Source organism: Aquarana catesbeiana, linkage group LG01, assembly GCF_042186555.1.
Source record: "Aquarana catesbeiana isolate 2022-GZ linkage group LG01, ASM4218655v1, whole genome shotgun sequence".
Classification (NCBI taxonomy): Eukaryota; Metazoa; Chordata; class Amphibia; order Anura; family Ranidae; genus Aquarana; species Aquarana catesbeiana.
The window spans coordinates 392,215,138-392,241,375 of record NC_133324.1 but is presented as its reverse complement, the minus strand read 5'-3'; the positions used below and the strand labels follow the sequence as shown (position 1 = coordinate 392,241,375).

At 43.3% G+C, this 26,238-nt stretch overlaps 1 long non-coding RNA gene across 1 annotated transcript in view; it reads right to left on the bottom strand.

Annotated features, from left to right (window-relative positions):
• Positions 1–1,375: 1,375 nt before the first annotated feature.
• The window catches only part of LOC141144168 (uncharacterized), an 88,613-nt gene continuing 63,750 nt past the window's right edge, over positions 1,376–26,238 (bottom strand). The window contains exon 4 of the long non-coding RNA XR_012244365.1: positions 1,376–1,497. This is a non-coding gene — a long non-coding RNA (uncharacterized lncRNA). The remainder of the gene's footprint in view (positions 1,498–26,238) is intronic.

Below are 26,238 nucleotides of genomic sequence, written 5' to 3'. Positions count from 1 at the left end.
GGCACTGATCAGGCTGCATTGATGGGCACTAGTGAGGCTGCATTGATGGGCACTGATCAGGCTGCATTGATGGGCACTGGTGAGGCTGCATTGATGGGCACTGATGAGGTTGCACTGATGGGCACTGATTAGGCTGCATTGTTGGGCACTGATGAGGCAGCACTAATGGACACTGATAATCTGCACTGATATGCTGCACTGATGGGCACTGATAGGCTACATTGATGGTCACTGATAGGCTGCATTGATGGGTACAGCTGAGGCTGCGCTGATGGGCAGTTGGGCACTGATCCTGTTGTTGTTAATATTTATTTTTGTTAAGCTAATTCTGCATAAAACATTTAACAGTGTCATTTCATGAGATAAATGTATGAGGGTGTGTTTAGGGGTGGAATTAGGAGTGAGGTAGTGTAGGGGTTGGGTGGGGCAACTGGTGGCGAGTAACTCTCAAGGCCTGGCTAGTAGCTCAGGACTTGAAATTTTGAGCCCTGTATCTATCTATCTATCTATCTATCTATCTATCTATCTATCTATCTATCTATCTATCTATCTATCTATCTATTTCTGTCTGTGTTGCCCTGTCTTGGGGACTCTAGGGACTGTGATGGTGAAACCTGACAGGAGTTCGAATCCTCTTTACCCACCCTATCCAGAATTAAAAAGAAAAAAGTTGCAAGATACACTTTAACATGTTAATGTTAATTCAAATGTATCATTTTTTTTTTAACTTAACATTTTTTTTAAAGTGTTACTAAACCCAGGACCTTGCATTGACTATATCTGGTCTCCCACAGTACACAAAATATGGAAATGAAATTATTTTAGTAAAGATAAACTGCTAAATACCTTTTCTTATCAGCAGTATAACTTCTATCAGTGTCTGGTTAAAACTTGTAGGAAAAGTTTTCATTCTACTCTGACTGTCCTATGAGGCTGCTGGACCCCTGACCCTCTGTCTGGACAGTGCTGATTGGCCCTGTGCACCATCTGAAGAAAAAAAAATCTCTAGCAATACACACCAAACTTAGTATGTGCAGAATGACTTCAAAGGCTCTGTACTATCAGGAGATGGATTGGGGACAGTGGAAGAAGGGAGGATCAGGGAAGACAGGATCAAAAAGCCTTTTTACACAATGCAGAGAATTAACCCTTTAGGTACCACAGTGAGTATAACAAGCATGCTTTACTGCATATAGAGACTGATTTTACTGATGTGGGTTTAGTAACACTTTAAAACAATACCTAGTGATCCCGCCATGTTCATGTTATAGGATGAAAACACTGTCCCCACCGACTGGTTGTGCTATTGCATTTGTCACCCAGTCACATAGGCTTCTGATGGAGACTACATGTGGACATATCAACTCACATTGCACAGGCATGCTCCACTGTGGTCACCATCAAGAAACCTGCTCTGAGAAATGCTGTAATCCATCTCTGGATTGCATGCGTATAGATAAGAAGTCACTGCAAAGAGGCTGCAGGAGGATAGCAGCACTAAGAATCAATAAAGAATGAAAAACGGGGAAACAGAATGTTAAAAAAAAAAAAAGTTGTTTAAGATAGACAGTGCACATAGCAAAGCAAAGTAAATGTCATTTAGTTTGGTTTACATCTACATTAATCAAACATACATGTAAGATGACTGGGCTGATGTACTCAAGGAGTTGAGAATCTTAAAATAATAAATAGTGTCACTATTAACTTTACTCTTCCAGTTATGTGCAGATGAGATAAAGGATTTTGCTTTCCATATGCTTAGAAAATGGAAGTGAACATTCACACAATTCATTGTGCTAAGAGTCTCAACAACTTTAGTAAATCAGGCTCATTTTAACCCTTTCATGACTAAGCCTATTTTTGAAATTTGGTGTTTACAAGTTAAAATCCATATTTTTTGCTAGAAAATTACTTAGAGCCCCCAAACATTATATATATTTTTTTAGCAGAGAATCTAGAGAATAAAATGGCAATTGTTGCAATATTATTTATCACACGGTATTTGTGCAGCGGTGTTTTAAACGCAAATTTTTGGAAAAGGGACACTTTCATGAATTTTAAAAAATCCAAACAGTAAAATTACCCCAATTTTTTTGAATAATCTGAAAGATGATGTTACGCCGAGTAAATAGATACCAAACATGTCACCCTTTATAATTGCACGCACTCGTGGAATGGCGACAAACTACGGTACCTATGAATTTCCATAGGCGACGCTTTAAAATTTTTTTACTGTTACCAGGTTAGAGTTACAGAGGAGGTCTAGGGCTAGAATCATTGCTCTTGCTCTGACGATCGCGGCGATACTCTCACATGTGTGATTTGAACACCGTTTACATATGCGGGCACGACTTCCGTATGTGCTTTCTTCGCTGCGCGAGCTCGCGGGGACAGGGGCACTTTAAAAAAAATTTATTTTTTTTTATTTATTTTATTTATTTTTTTACTTTATAAATTGTGTTTTAAAAACTTTTTTTTTTTTTTTTACTTTTATTGCTGTCACAAGGAATGTAAACATCCCTTGTGACAGTAATAGGTGGTGACAGGTACTCTTTATGGACGGATGGGGGGTCTAAAAGACCCCCCATCCCTCCTTTACACTTCAAAGTATTCAGATCGCCGAAAACGGTGATTCTGAATACTGTGTACTTTTTTAAATTCGGCGCCATTGGCAGCCGAGTAAACGGGAAGTGAGGTCATGACGTCGCTTCCGCGTTTACAACAAGAAGGCTGGAACGAAGCCGCTCACAGCTTCGTTCCAGCCCGCCCCCAGCCGCCGAAAGTACCCGATTGGACACCGGGCCTCACGATCGCACAGGAGGCCCGGTAACAGCGGCGGGAGATGTCCCCTCCCACTCCTCCGGTATAACAACCGAGCGGCTTTTAGCCGCATCGGCTGTTATACACGGGTAGCCGATCGCCCGCTGTAAACAACGGTACCGGAATGATGCCTGCAGCTGCGGGCATCATCCCGGTATAACCCCGGAAAGCCAAGTACGCATATGTGCGTACGGTCGGCGGGAAGGGGATAATATTCCTATTTTTATACACAATATACATAGTAATTGCTCGATAATATACCGTTATATACATTTAGCACTTTTTTATTAATACAAAAAATGTTTTAATTATAATAACTAAAAACGATAAACATTAACACATGAAAAGAAGAACAAGGGAGTCCTATTCACTGTAGATAACCACTCTCTACCAATAAGCACAGTAAACTATACAATTATACAGTTTGTATTATTTTGATAAATGTCTTGTTTTTCCACATGTTTTGGACACTGAGGACTTTCCCATCATAAAATCGGAAGGCAAACTCTCATGAAAAATCTGATTATAAACAGACTATGGAATTAGATCACATAATTAAACTTTACAAAGATGTTCGAAGAAAAACACTGGCATATGAATGGGTAATGAATCAGTCTATTGTGGAAACATGCTCTATTTGAAATAATCAGTATAATTGTACAGAACCGGCATGTTTTAGAACATAATGCCATATAATTTCAGTACCTCTGAGCATTAACTGAATTCAACAGAATGTTGACAAGTTATGTTTATCTGCCAGAAGAATGCAAGCAGTGACGCAGAAGTAAGTGTACAGGTTGCAAGCCCTTACAAAATCATAATCTGCATCCTACACTGTCCATTAGAGGAGGCTACATAGCTGGTGGTCAAGTGCTTGAAGGGGTGGACAACTTGTACACATGGAACAGTGACGTGTACAAAAGTACTCAAGCTGGCTGGCTGCAACACATTATACTCAAAACTAAAACACTGCAAGCATAAAATAAAATAAAATACCATTAAAATATATATCAATCATAGACAGCATAACTCTATTTATGAGTATTTAAAATGGAGTATTCAGGTTTGTAGTGCTACTATGTCTACTATATTTTTGCACCATAAAATGAGATTAATATTGATCTGCTGTACAATCCCTTCTATTACTTCTCAGTAACTGCTGTCAAGTTGTTACTCCACAAGGAGAACTCACTACTGTTTTCACTATGGTTGAAGTCCTTCCAAGCGTTGGCTGTTTTTATGACTTTTTCTTTACCAACAATTAAAATTATCTTTAATTCTTTCATTCAATTTTGGTCTGGCATTTTTTCTGTTTATTTTTTAATTTTTTATTGAAGAACATTGTTGACTTATTTAACATATTTGGGCAGGCAAACATTGGATCTTTATCCAGTGACTTAAAGTGATTGTAAAGCTTCGTTTTTTTTTTTTTTTTAAATAACAAACATATCATACTTACCTCCTCTGCAGTTCGTTTTGCACTGAGTGGCCCCGATCATCATCTTCTGGGGTCCCCTGGCAGAGCTATCAGCTCCTCCCCGCATTGTATAACCCCCTAGGAGAAGCCCTCTCCCGGGGGGGGGGTTACCTTAAAAGCGGACTCCTGAGTCCAGCATTTGCGTCTATAGATGCAGAATGTAGGACTCGGCCCCGTCCTCCAGCTCCCACGTCATTGGATTTGATTGACAGCAGCGGGACCCAATGGCTGCGCTGCTATCAATCTATCCAATCAAGAGCCGTGAACCACAGGGAGAGAGGTATAGCGCATCTCCGCCGAAGGATCGAAGGATCGAAGGGGGTCAGGTGAGTAAAACGGGGGGGCAAGTGGGCCGGTCAGTGTCAGAAGTTTTTTCACCTTAATGCATAGGATGCATTAAGGTGAAAAAACATGAGGGTTTACAACCCCTTTAAAGCAGTTGTAAACTGCTGCACTTTTTTTTTCCTTACCTGCAAGGCAAAGATATAATGTGCTAGTATGAACCACATACTAGCACATTATGTAAAACTTATCTCAAAAAGAAGCCTTCCAGCAATGAGATGTCATTGTTGGAGATGGCGTACATCTTCACCCGGTCTTCCTTCTGGGTTCCTGGACTCCAGCTCTGTGACTGACCGTGGCTGCAATGACGGCATGCACGCGAGAGGCCCTGGACACAGCTCTGAAGAAACAGTACAGGCGGCCATTCCTTCAGACGCATTCGCGGATGATGTCATCAGCGCAGTATACAGTAAATATCTCCTAGACTGTGCCATATTATAGGCTTACCTACAGGTAAAACTTAAAGTTGTAAGTTTACTTCCTCTTTAAAGGTAACATACCTGAACAAATGCCCCTGGACGACGTCATCTATGACAAAATGTATAGGGCGGAGCGACGGGCTGACGTCACCAATCCCACAAGTGCTCTAGAAGGACAGCTTTGTTTGTGTACCGGCCAATACACTTTAAACAAAAGGCACTTGATACTGGCGGCAGCTGTATGTGCAATCTTTCATAATTTAATAAATGGTAAAAGGATGTTACACTATGTGGAACACTTTGTTTTTTTTTTTTTTTAAATCTTCTTATCTGATTTGGTGCCATGCGTTGATCCTGCATAGGAGACCATCTGGATCAAGAGAAAGGCCTAGGCTGGGTTAAAGCCACAAGTGCATTTGTTCCCTTGTAATGAGAGATCAATTGGAGCTGGTAAGCGAGCTTTTCTGCTGATTGGTGGAGGCACTGTCGTGTTTATATTCACTATGGTGGTGAACGGCGTAGAGTGACATCAGGATTCAACACATCATATCACTTGTGGACTATTTTTCTTCATTTCATCTTTTCATTGATTAGCGCAACCAATATGTTTTTTTTGCTTTTATTGTGCATATATCTCACAAGAGGTTTGCTGCTTGTATACTTTTATGTTTGATCACGTAGCACGTTTTTTACACATTTTAATACCTGAACAAATGACTCATAAAATTGACAGATTGGGGTTGATTTACCAAAGCTAGAGAGTGCAAAATCTGGTGCAGATCTGCATAGAAACCAATCAACTTCCAGGTTTTATTGTCATAGCTTAATTGAATAAGCTAGATGAAAACAGTGAATGGCAGATCTGTGCTTAAAAGTGCCACATCCAGTATTTAGAGCAAGAAGAAAAAGAGGTTTCCCTAAATTTAGGGGAACCCCTTTTTCTTCTTAATTGAACAAGCTAAAGTTAGACGCTGATTGGCTACCATGCAGGGCAGCACCACATTTTGCACTCTCCAGTTTTAGTAAATCAACCCCAGTTGATTCTCATTATGATCTATTCTAATTTCATGAAAGTGCAGATTTTCATCTGGAAAAAGCAAGTAACCCTTTCATTTAATGCCACGTCAAATCCATAAAATTAGAATCAAGTGTTTCAGATTGAATTATGATTAGAACCCACTTAGGAGTATGCTGGTGGATACTTTAATATTTAAACCTCAGGTATCTTGAACCTGGTCTCCTGTTTGCTATTGTGGTGTGGGATGTTATCATGTAGAAATCAGAAGAGCACTGTAAATACCTCAGAAAGAAAGTTTTGGATGACCATGAGTCTGGCAAGGGATTCAAAAAGATTACCAAATAATTTAACATCATTAATTCTACTGTAAGAAAAAGAAAGCACAAAAGCCATAGATTTTAAAGGGTTGATGATTTGTCCCAGCTAATTTAGCCAAAGTTGATCATTTGCTGGTAAAAAAGGTCTTCAAGAACCTAAAAATGTAATTGGGGGATCTGCAGGTAACTCTTGCAGTTGATTTCAAAGTCAATTCATCTATATTCAGAAAGAGATTGCACCAATTAAACCTGCATTGGAGACATGCCAGAAAAAAAAAAACTTTTGCTTCTAAAAAAGAACATTAGAGCAAGACTGCAGTTTACGATTGATCATATAAGTAAGGAAAGTTCCACCTAGAACTTAGAACAGTGATGGCGAACCCGTGGCACGCATGCCGCTGCCGGCACGCCGAGCCCTCTCTGTGGGCACGCCAGGAAAAATGGAGAAAAGCACACACTTAAACACTGAAATCGTCCACACCACACCGGTGACGTGTCCAAGTGGGCGTGACAAAGAAAAAGCGGCCAGGGGTGACGTGCGTGCGTGCGCATGCAAATCCAAACATAGAAGCTGTCTCGTCCACACCACACCCCCCCATCAAACTACATCTCCCTCAAATCTCTGGGGCCAGGGGTGACGTGTTCCACAGCTCTCATGCAGCTGGGATTGATCAGGGGTGATGTGCAAGTGGAAATGAGCTGCCGGATCAGGAAACGCTGGAGACAGGTGAGATGTTTATATGGACAAAAAATAGAAAACTGGGAACCACTCTGTGGAATACAATTATTACTGAGAGCTCATCCACTCACTATCCAAAGGAAGTGGGGCTCAGTGTCCAAAAAGCTGCATACAAGGGAGAAGGACTGTGCCAGGGAGAAGGAACAGTTAAGATGTCACAAAATAGAGCCACAGGGATATAGCAATCAAAAAAATAGAAAACAAAAATAATCGAAAATTAATGTCAAAAATGTATTAATTAAAAAAGGTCAAATACAGAAAGATGCTCCTCCACCTACAACCATCTAAAAATACAACGTTGTCTAAAACAAAAACATCTAGGCACCGTTATGCATCCACATACCCAAACAATCGTGCAGTAACCGTATAACCATGGAATGTATGGCTGGGTATACCCAATGCACAGCAAATGCATCCTTACCAGTTCTCAGCAAATGCATCCCTGCATTTTGAGCTTAACACACTCCTGATCCCTGCATTCTGTGCGTAACACACTCCTGATCCCTGCATTCTGTGCATAACACACTCCCGATCCCTGCATTCTGTGCGTAACACACTCCTGATCCCTGCATTCTGAGTGTAACTCCTGATTACTGCATTCTGAGCGTAATACACGCCTGATCCCTGCATTCTGAGCGTAACGCACTCCTGATCCCTGCATTCTGAGCGTGACACACTCCTGATCCCTGCATTTTGAGCGTAACGCACTCCTGATCTCTGCATTCTGAGCATAACACACTCCTGATCCCTGCATTTTGAGCGTAACGCACTCCTGATCCCTGCATTCTGAGGGGAACACACTCCTGATCCCTGCATTCTGAGCGGAACGCACTCCTGATCCCTGCATTCTGAGTGGAACGTACTCCCAATCCCTGCATTCTGAGCAGAACGCACTCCCAATCCCTGCATTGTGAGCGGAACGCACTCCCGATCCCTGCATTCTGAGTGGAACGCACTCCTGATCCCTGCATTCTGAGTGGAACGCACTCCTGATCCCTGCATTCTGAGTGGAACACACCCCCGATCCCTGCATTCTGAGCGGAACGCACTCCTGATCCCTGCATTCTGAGCGGAACACACTCCCAATCCCTGCATTCTGAGTGTAACGCATTCCTTTAAAAATCACAAAAGTTTTTTTTCTGGGCAGAATCGTACATTTTTGGTCCCTTAGGGCTCATTCAGAAGGATGATCAGTCCCATCCTCTGTACAGAGCTGCTGGTAGGTTTAATTCCGTGTTAACCAAAATAAGTTGGTTTTGTGTCGCTGTTTGAGCACTCTGGCTCAAAAAGGTTCATCATCACTGACCTAGAACAATGTGCAGTGGACTGGTGAATCAAAGATAAAGTTGTTTGGCCACAGTAAGAATAGACATGGTGCAAATCGAAGATAGAATTTCAGGAGACGCACCTCTTATCAACCATGAAGCATGGTGGTGGAAATGTTATGGTTTGGGTTGCCTTGCTGCTTCAGGATCTGGGAAGCCTGCAGTCATCAGTCAGCTATGAATTCTACATCATATTAAAGTGTGCTTGATGAAAATGTCAGGCAATCTGTTCAAAAAATTAAGTTGAACCAAACATGTATTTTTCAATTCAATATGAACTGAAGCACACTATCATATCCACTAAGGAATGGCTTAAAACAAAGAAATGTTATGGGCTGTCCAAGTCAAAACACCGATTTGAATCCCATTGAAGTGGTATACTGGTATGCAAGGAGTCCATACAAAAAAACTCACAAACATCTTGTAACTGAAGAATTTTGCTGAAGGAGTGCTTAAAAAATGACTGATTTGATATCAGAGACTGGTATGCATTTGTGCAAAACTCTTACAAGAAGTAATTTTCACTGAAGAGGTCAATACCAGCTTCTGGGGCCAAGGATGTACCCACTTTTTTATAATACGCCAATAAATATATTGATATTTTTATTGAATAATTGAATAAAATGACACATTTTCCTTGTGTTCTTATTCAATTATAGAAAATATTTGTAGCACTGATGAAATTAAGCTCTAATGTTTGCCTGTTCAGATATGTTGGAAAATTCATCAATTTCCATGATACTTGATTTTTCACTTGACTGTCAACATGAACACAGTGTTGTAGAAAAAAAAACTAAAAAAGCAGAAATCTCTTCAGATTAAATTCATATTTACTTTGTTAAATTAATTATCTCACTGCCAAAAAATCAATTGTTTATCCACTTCATCACTGTACCCAAATAAATCATATTTAATTGTTTTGAGCAAACTTTTGGTTGTATTTAATCGCCACTGGGTTTTTTAAAATTATTTTTAGCTATATAAAGGCAAAAAGATCAAACATTTTTAAGAAAAAATTAAAGTTTGTCTTTGTTTCAATCGGGTCCCGGTCAGGGCTCTGTGAAGTCAAGTTCCTCCACCCCAAACTCGCTCATTCAAAGTTGGGAGCATGAAATTGTCCAAAATGTCTTGGTATGCTGGCACCTTAAGTGTTCCCGTCACTGGAACTAAGGGGCCAAGCCCAACCCCTGAAAAACAACCCCATACCCTAATCCCCCTTCCACCAAGTTATTTGGACCAGTGCACAAAGCAAGGTCCATAAAGACATGGATGAGCGAGTTTGGGGTGAAGGAAATTGACTGGCCTGCACAGAGTCATGAGCACAACCTGATAGAACACCTTTGGGATGAATTAGTGTGGAGACTGCAAGCCAGGCCCTCTCGTCCACCTCAGTGCCTGACCTCACAAATGCACTTCTGGAAGAACATTCGCGTAGACACACTCCTAAACCTTGTGGAAAGCCTTCCCAGAAGAGTTGAAGCTGTTATAGGTGCAAAGGGTGGGCCAACTCAATATTGAACCTTATAGAGTAAGACTGGGATGCCATTAAAGTTCATGTGCGTGTAAATGTAAAAAAATATATAAACTAAATATATATGCTCGCGCTAATGGTGTATCCAAAGAAATATAGTACAAAACACAGCTGCTATACACAAAGTGCCAAACATTTGAGAAAAATATGAATAAAGATAAAGCGCTCACAAACACAATAGGTGAAAATACAATAAATGGTGAACAAAGTCCAAAAAAAAATGACTATGGCAGGATTCGCACATATGCATTTTTAGTGCTTTTTGCATTTTGCAGATTTGCACTACAGTCCATTTAACATGGTTTCCTATGGAACACGTTCTGTAGTGCAAATCTGCAAAATGCAAAAAGCACTAAAAATGCATAGGTGGGGGGCCCTCCTGGAGGCCGTAACATACGCAGTACCCACAGAGTTGCGCAGACAGACACTATGGAGTCGGATGACTCTCTGCCCCCTTGGTTGGCGGATGTCATGGTGGCCATTGCTACTTGCCAATCAACGCTAACAACAAAGATTTAAGCAGTTCAGATGGATATGGGTCTAATCTGCCAAGATATAGAAAAAATCAGATTGCGAGTCACTGAGACGGAGCAAAGACTGAGTACCACTGAAGACACCATTGCGGAACATAGGGCATCACTCTGTATGCTCCAAACTAAAGTAAAGGCCCTTGAATATAGAGCCGAGGATGCGGAGAACAGGAACCGGCGTAATAACCTTCGCATTGTTGGTTTACCGGGGGGGCGGAGGGGAATAACCCTACCTCCTTCATAGAGGGTTTGCTCCGTGACCTTTTACCCGAGGCCCGCTGGTCACCTTATTACACAGTGGAGAGGGCGCACCACATCCCGCCTAGGCCGGGGCCTCCTGGATCCCCCCCTCGCACCTTCATTCTCCGTCTACTCAATTTTAGAGATAGAGACGAAGTTCTCCGTGCCTCTAGAAACGTTGGGGACCTCAGATTCCGGAACACGAAGTTGATGATCTTCCCCGACTATTCGGTAGAGACCCAGAAACTTAGGAAATCTTTTGACCAAGTTAAGGCGACTCTGTCAAAAGATTTCCTAAGTTTCGCTACAGTGTACTCTTCCCTGCTCGCCTGAGAGTCCAGGATGGCGAGACAACTCGTTTTTTTACCTCTCCAAGGGAGGCCTCAGCCTGGCTGGATTCGCTACCACAGAGAACCGTTGACGGTTTACCTGGTATGTACTGTGAGATCCCTCACTGTTTGTTCACCATAGCCTTGGCCCAGGTCTGAGGTAATATACGTACTCCCACATGGATGACTTTCTTCGTTGCACAGGTTATGCCCAGTTCAATCCATGGTGTGGGCAGACTTGGAAGGAGACATTTCTACCCCTTCCAGGGAAATTCTAAGATAATGCCCCTGCCAAAGAACTTGGTCAGGAGACCGTTGAAATATGAAGTTCCTTTATAATTGCTTGTTTTCTTGAGGGGTGTTCGGAAATTTTTGTTCGGTATCTTCACCCAAAGATGAATCGACTTTACTGTGGGGTCGCACTATGGAATATTTCCCCTTCATCTGACTTTCTAAGTCCCCACAGCCTGCTGTATCACAAGCAGAGCTCCCAAGTTTATAAGCCGCTTGAAATGCTGCTCCCCCCCCGTGTGAAGTTTCGGGGGGGTGAGTTTGCCTCTTCCACGGACCCTCTGTTGCAGCCGGCGAGCTCCATAAGTTCGGGATTGAAACCCGCCTCAGTTTTGGGGGGTCGGGTGGGGTGGGGGGTGGTGTAAGTTCCCCTATTGGGGCTATTTTCATTTACTTTAGTTATTGGTATGCTTTATCTGTTTTTAGTTTGGTTTTGTTTTTGTTTGTTATTTGTACCAAAATAATTGACTCATCGGCATTGCACTGTCTACAAATGTGTCCGGTTCGGGTCCCGGGGTCCAGTCCGAGAGCTGTGATTTCTATTGATCCTAACATTCTTAACACTCCCGGTGGTCATGTCCTCACTTAACATCATCTCCTGGAACACCAGGGGACTGAATTCCCCGGTTAAGCGCTCTCTGGTGTTCCAATTCATTAAATCTTATAACCCACATATATGTGTGCTCCAGGAAATGCACCTAACAGGAAGTAGGGTTCTGGCCCTTAAAAAACCATGGGTGGGACACCACTACCACTCCACGCACTCCACATTCTCTAGGGGTGTAACTATACTGGTATTGAAGTCACTTCCTTTTCGGCTCTTGGATTTGGCCCTGGACCCTGATGGACGGTACGTTATTATTCACGCTAAAATATATTCTCTAACGTGGACTATTGTGGGCTTATATTTGCCTCCCCCGGCCTCCTTGCTGGTGCTCAATCAGATCACCGGTAAGATGGCCGACTTTGCCTCTGATAACAATGTCATATTGGGGGATTTTAATCTGGTCCCTGACCCGGATTTAGACAGGCTAACTCCTGCGGGACATCATTGCCCTGGGTTGGCTGAGTGGGCGGATACTTATGGCCTGACTGATGTCTGGAGGTGGCGTCACCCCCAATCTAGGGCATACACATGCCACTCGGCCTCTCACAGAACGTTTTCCCACATAGACTTGGTCTTCGCAGGGAGCCAGGTCCTCCCGCGGGTCACAGACATACAAATATTGCCTAGGGGAATTTCCGACCATGCACCCTTGTTGTTGTCCTTGGATCTCTCTCTAGGTTCAGTAGAAAGGATATGGAGGCTCTCCAGATTTTGGATTTCAGACACCGCAGTAGACTCCCAATTTAGAACGGAATTGCTTGACTTTTGGGCTGTAAATGTGGGCTCGGCTGACTCCGCGGTGGTGTGGGATGCCTTTAAAGCCACGACGAGGGGACATTACCAGACCATCATTGCCAGAGTTCGACGGGAGCGTAGGGCAGACTTGGTAAAGGCTGAGCGGGAGGCGAGTAGTGCGGAGGCTCTTTTTGTTCGTACCCGAGACCCTGTGCACTATTTGCATCTACAACTTATGACGAAGGAGGTGGTTCGTCTCCGTACTTCTCTTACTCAGAAGAAAATGTTGGCTCAATCCCAACAGATTTTTGAGCAGGGAGAGCGGTCAGGCCGTTTGTTGGCCTGGCTCTCTAGGGAACAGGCGGGCGGGATGAGCATCTCACATATTAGGGACTCCTCGGAACAGCTGATCCACACACCGGAAGGGATCAATTGTTGCTTTGCGGAGTTCTACGAATCCCTCTATAGGTCTAGGGTAGACTATAGAGGGGAGGATCTAGGGGCATACCTAGACGACATTGATATCCCAACCCTTACAGTAACATATCGCGACAAGCTTGACGCTCCAATTACGTCCTTGGAGATACTACGGGCACTTAAATCAATGCAGACAGGGAAAACTCCGGGACCTGATGGCATCCCTGTGGAGTTTTATAAACAATATGCTACAGAATTAGTTGACAAACTACAGGTCCTCTTCTCTGAGTCATTGCGCCTTGGGAAACTCCCGGACATGATGAGCGAAGCGATCATTGTAGTGATCCCCAAGCCAGGGAAAGACCCCACGTTGTGCTCCTTGTACCGCCCTATATCCCTTCTGAACGTGGATGCAAAAGTACTGGCAAAAGTATTGGCCAATAGGCTTAACCTGGTAATTACCGCTCTCATCCATAGGGACCAAACAGGCTTCATGCCCGGCAGAGGAACTGACATTAATATCAGACGCCCCCATACTCACGACGAGGACGAGGTGACTAACGGGACGGTGGCCTCACTCGACGCGGAGAAGGCTTTTGACTCCGTTGAGTGGGGCTACTTATGGGAAGTGCTCTCGTGATTCGGGTTTGGCCCGGGTTTTACGAAATGGCTCCACATGCTATACCATGGCCCCTCAGCTAAAATACGTACCAATGGATGCCTCTCGGGGAAGTTCCAATTGTCTTGAGGCACGCGACAGGGGTGTCCCCTTTCTCCGGGTCTATATGCTGTGGCGATGGAGCCCCTGGCTATATTGTTGAGGGCCGACCCTGGGGTAAGGGGACTTCAGGTAGGACCCATTGAGGAGAAGTTATCGCTGTATGCGGACGATGCTCTGCTTTATTTAGCGGATGCATCGTCCTCTTTGCAGACTGCACTCAATCTGATTAATCGATTCGGTGGGTATTCGGGGATTTGCATTAATTGGGACAAGTCGGTCCTATTCCCGCTCCATCCCTCGACCCCTAGGGTACCACACCCGCGGCTCAAATGGGTAGATAATTTCAAATACCTGGGGATAAAAATTAGAGGTAAAGTTCAAGACTACATGGACAACAATTTGCGTCCACTTATGACACAGCTAGGTACGCTGCTTGGTGTTCCCTTCCATTGACTCCTGTTGGCAGAGTCAACTTGCTAAAAATGATATACCTTCCCAAATATCTATATTTCTTTCGCAATACACCCATACCCATCCCTAGGACTTTTTTCCGGAGGCTGGAGAGCCTGCTGATACACTTTGTCTGGGCTGGGAGGCCACCCAGGGTGGCCAAGCAGATCTTATATCTCCCTCTTTTGGGAGGGGGGAATTGGCGCTACCGAATTTTCAAATCTACTACTGGGCTGCAGTTCTGGTCACGATTCGGTGGTGGTTCTCCCAGCCCACGCAAAATCCGGCGGTCACTCTGGAGGCAGCCATTCTGGGTTCCTTTGCTGCCTTGAGCAATCTCCCGTTTCGGGGTCTCAGGGCCAGTTTGTCCATGACAACCCCGATGCGAACCACTGTAAAGTTTTGGCAGGAGGCTAGGAAAATATATGGAAAGCCCAATTACATTTCACCTCACATGCCCCTGTGGGGTAACCCTATGCTCCCTCATTTTTACACTTTACCGGACCCCTCTCTCTGGGCAAAAAAGGGAATTCTTACATTAAAGCATATAGTCAAGGATGGCGGGCTCATGACTTTCCAAGCCCTTAGACAATCCTTTGCTATTCCGGCTTCCTTCCAGTTCAGATACTGGCAGCTGAAGCACGCCTTTGAGGCTCAGTTCCCTGCCCCCCTCATTCTGGAACCAGACTCTATTGAAAGGTTCTTGACTTCCAGCGTGATGGGGAAGCCCCTCTCTACACTATACCTGACAGTGGAGTACGATGCCAAACTAACTAAAACCTGGGAAAAGTGGAGGGTTGATATTCCCTCTTTAGATGAGGAGGAATGGAAGGAGTGTTTAATATCCTACATTCCTTCCATGATCGCTGCAAAGGATAGGTTCATACAATTCAAGTTCCTACACAGGGCGTATTTTACCCCACAGAGGTTGGCGCGCATTTACCCTCAGAGAGATCCCAATTGTCAAAGATGCAGACAGGAAGTGGGTACTTTCTGGCATATGGTCTGGTCTTGTCCCAGTCTCCGAAGCTTTTGGTCAGCAGTGGCATCCACACTGAGCAATGTCACAGGATCAAACTTACAGGTGGATCCCCAAATACTTTTGCTCAGTCATCTGGAAGATGTTGTGGGTGATAGGTATAGCAAATTGTGTCTAACCTTCGCATTGTACTATGCTAGGCGGGAAATTCTACTGCGATGGAAAATGGTAGAGCCTCCTACCCTGGCCTCATGGATAAGGTCGGTGAATAAGGTACTCCCTCTGTATAGATTGACGTATGAAAGTAGGCAATGCCCGGGGAAGTTTGATAAAATCTGGTCATCCTGGGTCGATGCCTCCGGAGACCCTGATCCCCCTACCCCATAAGCAGGATGTGAAACATAATGGAGGACATCCTACATCTCACGTCTATTCTTCTTATGCCCGTTTCCCTTCATTCCATTCCTTCTCCTGCCTCCCCCCCTCCCCTTCTTCCTTTCTTCCCCTCCCCTACTCCCTCCTTCCCTCTTCCTCCCCCCCCCCACTTCCCCCCCCCTCTGTCCCTACCAGGTTTGGTTGAATATTGGGCCATTCACTTTATAAAATGTATGATGATTTGAGCCTTGAGAGGTATGGTTAAGTGAAACTTCTGACGTTTGCACATCTGGAATATCTGATAAATAATGGCTATTGTTTAAGGGTAAATTTTACTGTCTTTATTCTCACCGCAATGACTGTACTAAATTCTTGTATTGTAGTGCTGATTTGTTCAATAAAAAATTTTCTGTTAAAAAAAAAATGCATAGGTGTGAATCCAGCCTAAAGGTGCTCCAATCCAAAGTGAAGGAAATATAAGGTGCTTCAGAAATATTCAGGTGTACAACATCCCCTCATGTATCCCCACTCACCAGATCAGAACGACCCCCAGCTTTTCAGTCTGTTGGGTCACTTAAAGCTTGGTAAAGATATCCTGGGATGGCGGATATGGTGTCAAGTCATCAGGTCCAGAATTCCTTTATGAAGTTTCTCAGCCAGACAAACAGGTACCCAGAAGTAAAAAAGAATGGAACTGATCATGAAGTACCATTAAAAAAGGTTTTATTGTAAAAGGGAGTGGGTACTTACAAAAGGTGAGATCAAACAAGCCTCAAACATGGAGCTGTGAGTGTAAAAACGCCGTTCCTGGCGTGCGTTCCACGGGACCGGAAGTGACATCAGTGATATCGGAAGTTGCGTCTGGTCCTTGATGATGCCCTGTAGGAGGGCAAAACGTTGATGCAATTTCCGATATCACTGACGTCACTTCCTTTAACTGACCCACCAGACTGAAAAGGTGGGGGTCGTTCTGATCTGGTAAGCGGGGATACATGAGTGGGTGTTGTACACCTGAATATTTCTGAAGCACCTTATATTTCCTTCCTTTTTATTTTTACTTTGTTTGTTCACCATTTATTGTATTTTCACCTATTGTGTTTGCGAGCGCTATATCTTTATTCATATGTGTCATGTGCGTGTAAAGGCAGGTGTCCCAATACTTTTGGTACTATAGTGTATTTGATAATAGATTAATCCTGATGTACTGGCTGCCAATCTCATTTTTTGATGCCCTAAAAGGCCAGGATAGTGCAAATACCCCTGAAATTGACCCTTTTTGGAAAGTAGACAGTCCAAGGTATTTAGTAAAAGGCATAGTTGTCATTTTAACAAGCTATTTCTCACTCACAGCATTGGCATACTTACAATTACACCCCAAAACACATTCTGCTATACCTCTCAACTGGCTGACAGCTGACAGGGTAGGATGAGTTAGTGGTTGCTAAGACCTAGCAACCACTAGCCCATCCTATCTTCTGTAGTCCTAGTAACCACTAGCCCATCCTACCCTCTGCCAGCTGTCAGCCAGTCAAGATGCCAGGTACAGCACTATTTCGTTTGGTGGCCGGGTGCATCCTGCACTCCCGCTGCAGCTAGTCGTATGTCAGTGTACAGTGTGGCTGCTCCAGGCGGTTCACTCTTATCATCAGCCTGGAATTATTCAGTAGATTGCCTGTGAGACAGCAGAAGAGCTTCAAAGCACTGCAGTGTCACACAGGTCTGGGATGGTTGTTTTACATTTTTAAATGTGCCTGTCACAAGTTTCAAGTTTGTCTTTGTTCTTTTTTCTTTATTAAAGGATTATTGTACCAGAGCCAGTGCACGCTCTTTTGTTTGTTATGTTTTACAGTTACCAATTCTCATTGGTTCAGAGAGATTCAAGACTCGGGCGATTATCCTATTAACTGTTCAAAGGCTGGATTCTCTAATGAACCTTAGTCATTGGACTCAATATTGCAAGTTACCCTTGATGCTAGCGCAATTACTATGTTGTGCTTTTACATTCTATCTTGTGTATCTTGTGTATCTCACAAATCAACCGAATGTATCAAAAAATGTACTGTAATGGTTGCTGCTATATGAGTGGTTAAGGAGTATAGCTTAGAGTAGCATCACCTATAGTAGTTCCCATTCCTCTAATCCAAGCAAGCCTAGTCTACTGGTACATGCCTGCCCTATGGAATGCATGGTCACTGGCCAGGAAGTACAAAAGGCTGAAGAAAAGAAGAACAAATCTGTTGATGTAGTTCTAGGAGTGCAGTTATCCAAAAGGGATGCCTGGGACTTGTGTCTCACAGGAATGTAGTCAGTCACACATGCAGATGGGTCAGTTCAGGCAACAGACAGAGACAAGGTCAGCAAATAGGCAGAGGATCAATCCAGGCAGCAGGCAAAAACATGGTTAATAAACAGGCCAGGGTTAGTACAGGTGGCAGGCAAACATTGCACTGGTGTGTCAGTGATCAGGAACACTATTGCTGGCTTACACTGGCCTGATGACACTGGGACTGGTGTGGTGACAATCAGGAACACTGTTGCTGGCTTTCTCAGGTCTGCTGATACTACAACTGGCGTGGCGGTGATAAGGAACCTGTTAACATTCTATGAGGAAGTAAGCTGTAATTTGGATAGGGAAAAGCCTGTGGATTTAGTGTATCTAGATGTCGCCAAAGCATTTGACATGGTACCCCAAAAATGCAAAATTTACAAACTGAGGTATGTTGGCATTGACAATAGTGTATTTACCTGAATATAAAACTAGTTACATGGGCACGTCCATAGGGTGGTGATAAATAGAACAGCTGCTGAATGGTATGGAGTTGTGAGTGGGGTGCCCCAAGTCTCTGTCATGAGACTAATTTTGTTTAACTTATTCATAAATGATATAAAGGTTGGTATGAATAGTTCAAGCTCAGTATTTGCTGATGATATGAAGCTAAACAGAGAAATAATGTCACAACATAAATAACTATGATTAGTGAAGCCTAACTCAACAAATAAATACTCAATATTAAGCACTTGCCGACCGCTGCACGCCGATATACGTCGGCACAATGGCAGTGGTGGGCAAATGGGCATACCTGTATGTCCCTTTAACTGGCGGGGCGGCAGGCATGCCCGCCGCGTACAGTGTGACCGTGCCCATGGGACTGGCAGACTAGATGTCCACCGGTCTCCCGGCTATCGTGTCACGGAGCCGCAGAATGGGGAAGTGCCTATGTAAACAAGGCATTTCCCCGTTCTGCCTTGTGTCATGACAGATCAGGAGCAGTGATCGCTGTCATGTGAGTTGTAGCCCATCCCCCCCACAGTTAGAATCACTCCCTAGGACAACTTAACCCCTTCATCGCCCCCCAAGTGGATAACCCCTTCCTTGCCAGGGTCATTTACACAGTAAGTGCATTTTTATAGCACTGATCGCTGTATAAATGACAATGGTCCCAAAATATTGTCAAAAGTGTCCGATGTGTCTGCCATAATGTCGCAGTCATGATAAAAATCGCAGATCACCGCCATTACTAGTAAAAAAAAAAAAAAAAATAATAAAAATGCCATAAAACTATCCCCTATTTTGTAGATGCTATAACTTTTGCGCAAACCAATCAACATACGCTTGTTGTGATTTTTTTACCAAAGATATGTAGAAGAATACATATCGGCCTAAACTGAGGAAAAAAAAATGTTTATATTTATTTTTTGGGGATATTTATTATAGCAAAAATTAAAAAATATTGCTTTTTTTTTGTTTATAGCGCAAAAAATAAAAACCACAGAGGTAATCAAATACCACCAAACGAAAGCTCTATTTGTGGGAAAAAAAGGATGTCAATTTTGTTTAGGTGCAACATCGCACGTCCGCGCAATTGTCAGTTAAAGCGATGCAGTGCCGGATCGTAAAAAGTGCTCTGGTCAGGAAGGGGGTAAAATTTTCCAGGGGTAAATACGCAGTGAAAACCAATCCACTGTGCTAATTTACAAGAAAAATATATATAAATATGTTTCTATTCAAATATGTAACAATATCAAAAAAGTCCAATAAATTATTTAGCCACCACTGTGACATTGTGAATTGGATATTATAGTGTGCTTTGTGTCTCCACCACCCATATAAATTGGCCACTCTCTTCACGGCCATGACCCCTGCATTACCAGAAAGGACAAAGCAAGCTTTTTTTACCTTCAGGGACAATGGGTCCAATGATCATTCAGTGAATCTTTACTCTCTCCCAAAATGGGCACAATTATCCTCAGATGCAACAGATTTATATATGGGAGCAAAGAGAAAGCACACAAAATCTAGTGTTCTTTCCTTTTAAATATATATATATATATATATATATATATATATATATATATATATATATAAATGAAATAGAGGTATTGCACTTACAAGAATAGCACTGCAGCCAGTTTTAACTCCAAAATGCATGTACAAACATTGGCCAGCATTTGACTCAATTCCAAGATGGCCACATGATGACATCACACCCTAAGCTCTGCCCCAGATACGCGTTACGTTCTAGGCAGGGACTTCTTTGGGGGGGCGACTACTTTTTTTTTTTTACACTGTGATTGCTTACACAGTCATGACTGTGTAAGCACTTAGATTACTAACACTGTTCCTCCGCATTCATGCAGACTTTGTTTACTACTGTGATTGTTTTATTCTATGCTGATGTCCCTTGTCAGGCTATTCTATATCCTGTATGTGAAATACTGCATTTGTTCTTGCTTGATTTTGTAAAATTCTTAATAAATACATTAAACAAGGAAAGTAAAGTTAAAAAAAAAAATGTAAGCGTGTGGTACTCTTTATCTGACTTAATGAAACATAGAAAAGAGAAATAACTGCGCTAAAATATTGATGAAACACGTGAAGTGATCATGAAAACTTCCGTTAGAAAGTACATATATGTATGCAAAACAAAAAAATAAAAATTAGAAAAATACATGGGTCTATACATGTATCTATGAATCAGAAATTAGTGTCCATATATAATAGATAAAAATCATATGTGAAGTAATAATCTGAAATCAGTCCAAAAGAGACCCTTGGGTAAACCCGACCAGAGTCAGTGGTGAAGATAAAAGTGACACCCCATGCAGTAATCCGCAAACACACAATTATTGCGCTTACCACAAGGCAAGCGAACAACAGCCTGTATCTCGTCTAGGTATGGAAAATCCAGATGGTACACTTAGACTGCATACACCATGGCTGAAAGGATGTAGTGAGGACACCAGACTTCCATCTCACAGGCATGTAAATAAAAAGAAACTGGCCATAGTGTAATACTGGCAAAATGATTTGAATAAAAGAGGATAGAAAACTTACACAAGTGCATAAGAATACAGCAAAAGAGAAACCCTTGCGTTCACTCAAGGGTTCACTCAAGGCCATGTTATACTTGCAGCATTGTTGACAGTTCTGGGTGGACCCAGGGTATGTTGTCCTGAGCTATATTTCAATACCAGCTCTTGCCTCCTTCTTCAGGGCTTGAGCCAATTGACACTTCTTCCTCAGTGGGCATGGATGGAACTTTGTTATTGCAGACCCCCTACTACCTGCCAAGCTGTTTTTTTGTGGGACTGCACCATGTCCCTCCTGATTTACAGTTTCTGTTTCAGGAATAAAACTCTCAAGTGTTTGGGGGCCAGGTGGGCTAGGGTTGTCTTTGCTGTTTTTGGGAAGTTCTTTTTGTTGCTTCTCCACCTGCTGTTTTCTTTTTGTGTGAATCTGCACTATTTCTAGTGGCCCTTACAACATCTGTAATGAATATATTGACTCCTACTTTCCTTTGGTTACAGGCTCTCCTGCTATGGATGTCTCTCTCACGTTATGGATATATCCTACTATTGTTTAATGTCTGGCTATGTCCAAGTTATGCTTAATTTCCTGGAACATTAGGGGACTTAACGCTAAAGTGAAACGCTCACTAATGTTTGAGTATCTAGCACGTCACAATCCACATGTGGTCCTTCTCCAGAAAACCCACTCGCAAGGCTTTAGGGTTATGGCTTTTAAGCAAGCTATGATAGCGTACGCTATCCACTCCACCTACTCTACGTACGTACACCTTGGGTACTTCTATTTTGATAGCCAAATCTGCTCCAGTAACCCTTAAGCATATTAAACTTGATCCTGGGGGTTGCTTTGTCATACTTACCCTTGAGATCCTAGGTAAATCATACACTGTAGTTAGTTTATATATTCCGCCACCATTTACGAAAAAACTATTTGACCGTATTATGAGAGCAATACTAGAAATTGCTGAAGGCCCCCTTTTATTGGCTGGAGACTACAATACAGTCCTTGATAACTCTCTTGATAGATTTGGGTGCTCTACATCACCCTCTACTCTGTTGGGCTCATATTTAGATACATTTGACCTTGTGGAGGCCTGGAGATGGAAACATGCCTCTGTGGGAGAGTACTCGTGCCACTCTGATACTTACGGTACACTGCCACACATTGATTTAAGCTTACTCTCTTCTGATATGCTTAATATGGTGAGTGACATTCAAAATCTCCCCAGAGCGATATCCGATCATTCTCCTTTGTTGGTGGATCTTGCTCTGGGCATATCTTATCCCTTCTGGACATGGCGTCTGAGTCCTTTATAGATAGCGGACCCAGCTGTCATAGATCAGGGGCTTGTTGCTATGAACTCTTATTGGATAACTAATAAACAAAGTGCCTCCATTCCTGTGGACTGGGACGCCTTTAGGGTCACCATGCGCAGGTCCTTTGCCGCGGCTATTGGCCCAGGTCTAAAGTAGATGTAGAGCGGGAGCTTAAAGACACAGAGGCTGGTTACTCCACCTCTACTGCTCCTGATATTTATGCTACATGGTAACACAAGGCCAGGGTGTTCCTAGAATGCACCCAGAAAAAGTTATTATATCAAAATCTGCAAATTTTTAAATTCGGTGACAAGAATAGTCATCTCCTGGCATACCTCTCGAGACCTGATTACCAACCATGTAATATTCCCAAGAATAATAATTCAAGTGGCGTCCTAGTGGACCAGAATAAGGACATAGTGGAGGCTTTTGTCACGTTTCATTCCACTACTAGAGCCCACTATACTATTATGGAGTTGGATGATTACCTCTATGATATTCCTCTCCCAAGGTTGTCCGGAAACCATCTTCGCTACTAGATGCTCCTTTAACGGCAGACTAAATCAGGAAGGCTATATAATCCTTTGTCCATAATAAGACGGTTTCCATAAAAAATGGTATACGCATTATAGGGAAATTCTGATCCCCCACTTGCTCCATGTGGATGGCCATGCATTGGAGACAGGGCAGCTTCCTCTACATCTTGAGTAACTCCCCGGTATATATTCTTAAACGCAAATTTCAGAAGACTGACTCTGTTCTTACTACCTTTCTTTGGGGAGGACGGGTGGCTTGGATTGACAAAGATACGTTGCAATTATCTGTCCTAGAGGGAGGCCTAGCACTAATATTCACACTTAATATGTGGCCTCTTGGCCTCTCAACTGGCACATCCCCATTGGCGGTTCTACCCTGAAGCTAACAATGCTGATACAGCTCTGGAGGCAGCTATTCTTACTTCCTATGAATCCCTACAAAATTTGATTCATTGTCAATCCACAAGGGGTAGGGACAATACGAGTGTTCTATCTATGACATTATGGATATTTAAACTCTTAAAGTGATTACCTTCCCGTGCGAATAACATATACACATATGAGGCAATCCATGTCTGCTGGAGTTTTTCTGCAAAACGGATGGAATGTTCTGGATGAGACGGGGGGGGGGCTGAATTTAATTTCCCTTAAGTTTCTTGAAAATACTTTTCGTTCCTTCGCCGATTTTCGTAGAGATTTTGGTCTTCCATCCACAGCATACTTTCGTTATCTTCCCGTAATATAGATATACAACCCTCCTCACTAGAGCATCTATTGACAGATCTCTCTCATTCGCAATTGATCTCTGCATATTATAAGTCTCTCCTTCATTCCACTACTAATAATAGCTAATCTCACAGAGCTTAAGTGGCGCCCTGATATACCAGAGTTGACAGAGGAAATCTGGCAGGAAATCCTCCCTCTCCAGGTCTCTACAGTTATCTCCTTACGGGACAAGGTCATACAAACTAAATTGCTATACAGGTCCTACTATACTCCATGTCTATTCTTTCGCCTGAGTAGATTACCATCTGCCGTTTGTTCTAGATGTACTACAGCTGATGGTACATTCTACCATATGATGTGGGAGTGCCCAGAGATCATAAAGTTTTGGTCAAAGGTCACTACTTTCATCAGCTCCATTGCCCAAATACCCAATGTATGCAACCCCGGGAGGTGCTTGCTGGGCTACATTGATAATGAAGGTATTTCTAAAAATGTTCTATGCAAAGAAATCCGTAACCATGCACTGGAAGTCACTGACTCCACCCACCATATTTTTTTGGCTTACTATTATTAATCGAGCACTACCACTACACAAATTGACATATGATGCCAGGGGTTGTCCTCATAAGATTCATAAAATCTGGGACTGCTGGGTGAGTTCAGATCACACTATACCGCCTGCTTCCTAATTTATAGGTTAGGGATGTAGATCCAAGTTACATCCTTCCCCTATTCTTTTTTGTTTAACTAACTGTGTGTCACTGTTATGAACATTTGATTTATCTCTATTTGAGCTACAGATATATACTGGTCACTTCTCTATTAAAGAGGGGGTTCACCCACACCACCAAAAAAAAAAAATATTAAAAGCCAGCAGCTACAAATACTGCAGCTGCTGACTTTTAATACATGGCCACTTACCTGTCCCGGGGTCCAGCGATGTCGGCAGGGGACGCCGAGAACCCACTCGGTTCTTGGCAGCTGCCGCCGCCATCCTGGGTGAGGGAATCAGGAAGTGAAGCGTTGCGGCTTCACTTCCCGGTTCCCTACTGCGCATGCGCGAGTCGCGCTGCGCGTCCCAAGTGGTCCCCGCTCTCTGCTGGGAGCTGTGTGTTCCCAGCAGACAGCGCGGTGGGGACGGGAAGAGGCATAGACTCCCATGGGAGTCTATGCCGGAAGTGGGTGCAAATGCCTGTCTTAGACAGGGATCTGCACCCCCCTCCCCCCTGAAAGGTGCCAAATGTGACACCGGAGGGCGGGAGGGTTCCGAAAAGCGGAAGTTCCATTTTTGTGTGGAACTCCGCTTTAATCAATGTATATTGACTGGATATGTTCTGGATCTGCACAACAGTCATTGAGCACTGTTTGTTCTACTGTGTTTGTTTGTGTGTACCTGTTGTTTGTATACAATAAAATTACACCTTTAAAAAAAAAATGTTAAAAAGCCTAAACATTTTTTACCTTAATGCATTTCTTGCTTTAAGGTAAAAAAATGTTTAGGCATCAGTATCCCTCACCCCCCCCCCCCCCAAATTACCTGAGCCCTAATTGAATCCAGGACTGTGCCTGTCTGCAGCTTTTCTCTCCCTTGACTTCCTGGTTTCACAGGTGTTACAGAGGCAGCAGGGGGCATTGGCTCCCTCTGCTGTCAATTAATGCCAGTGACAAGCCAGCGGGGGGGCAGGCCGAGCCCCACTGTCTGTGTATGTAGACAGGAGTGGGCATGAATGCCCCAATTGAAGCTCCAGGGGGAGACCCGAGAAAAGAAGGTTCGGGGCCGTGCTGTGCAATTCCATTTCCAATTCCAAGTATAAACCTGTTTGTTACAAAAAACAAACAAACAAAAAAACAACAAGCATTTATAACCACTTTAGGTTTATGTAATGAAAGTTTAGAGTGCAGTGGTGGCATGGTTCCATTCAAGTGTGAGCCCCATTTGGGCTCCAATGTCCCGCTAGCCCATGTGCACTGACTAGCATGTGGTCTTGAGTATATTCTGACCATGGGATACACTGCAGACACTGGGATATACTTAGGAGAGCAGCAGTAGTATTTGTGCCTTTTTATGCTGCTCTAAAACTAGGTGAATTATGTCTGTTTTTACCAGTGGTAGTAATGGTAACAATAACTGTAAGCGCTGCGCAAGATACAGTGTTAGTAAAGGGGATAATAGTAATAAAGATCACTATTACTGAGTCTATATCAATTCATAAGGGAATTATCAGGTCATAAATAAATCATTAGTCCAAGGGTTAAAAGTACAATGATGGGATGGCAAGGGCGGCTGCTGTCCTCAGAAAGCTAACTCTGTACACAGAAAGATAAAAAGGGAGAACACCGGAAGCGCCACCTAAGTGCAGTATTAAAATCAGGGCTTTAATGGCAAGGTACAAGTACACACTTACAAGAAGCAAGAAGGACATAAGCTCTTCTTATCCGGAAAAGATTCCAGTGTGTGGCTGTGTTGATTGTTGGTCCACAGCATGTCCTGTGGCCACCAGGAAAGAAACCGGAACCAGTGTGGAACACACGGAAGTGACGTCACGGACCGCAGGATCACATCCGGGGTAGCTGTCACAAGGAGAGAAGATGGGCTTGCAGACTACGCGCTTGGAGCATCAGCTCCTTCTATTGGCCTGGGGTGGCAGTGTCTCAGCAGTGCTATTTATGTGTCTGGGCCCTGTCATTCT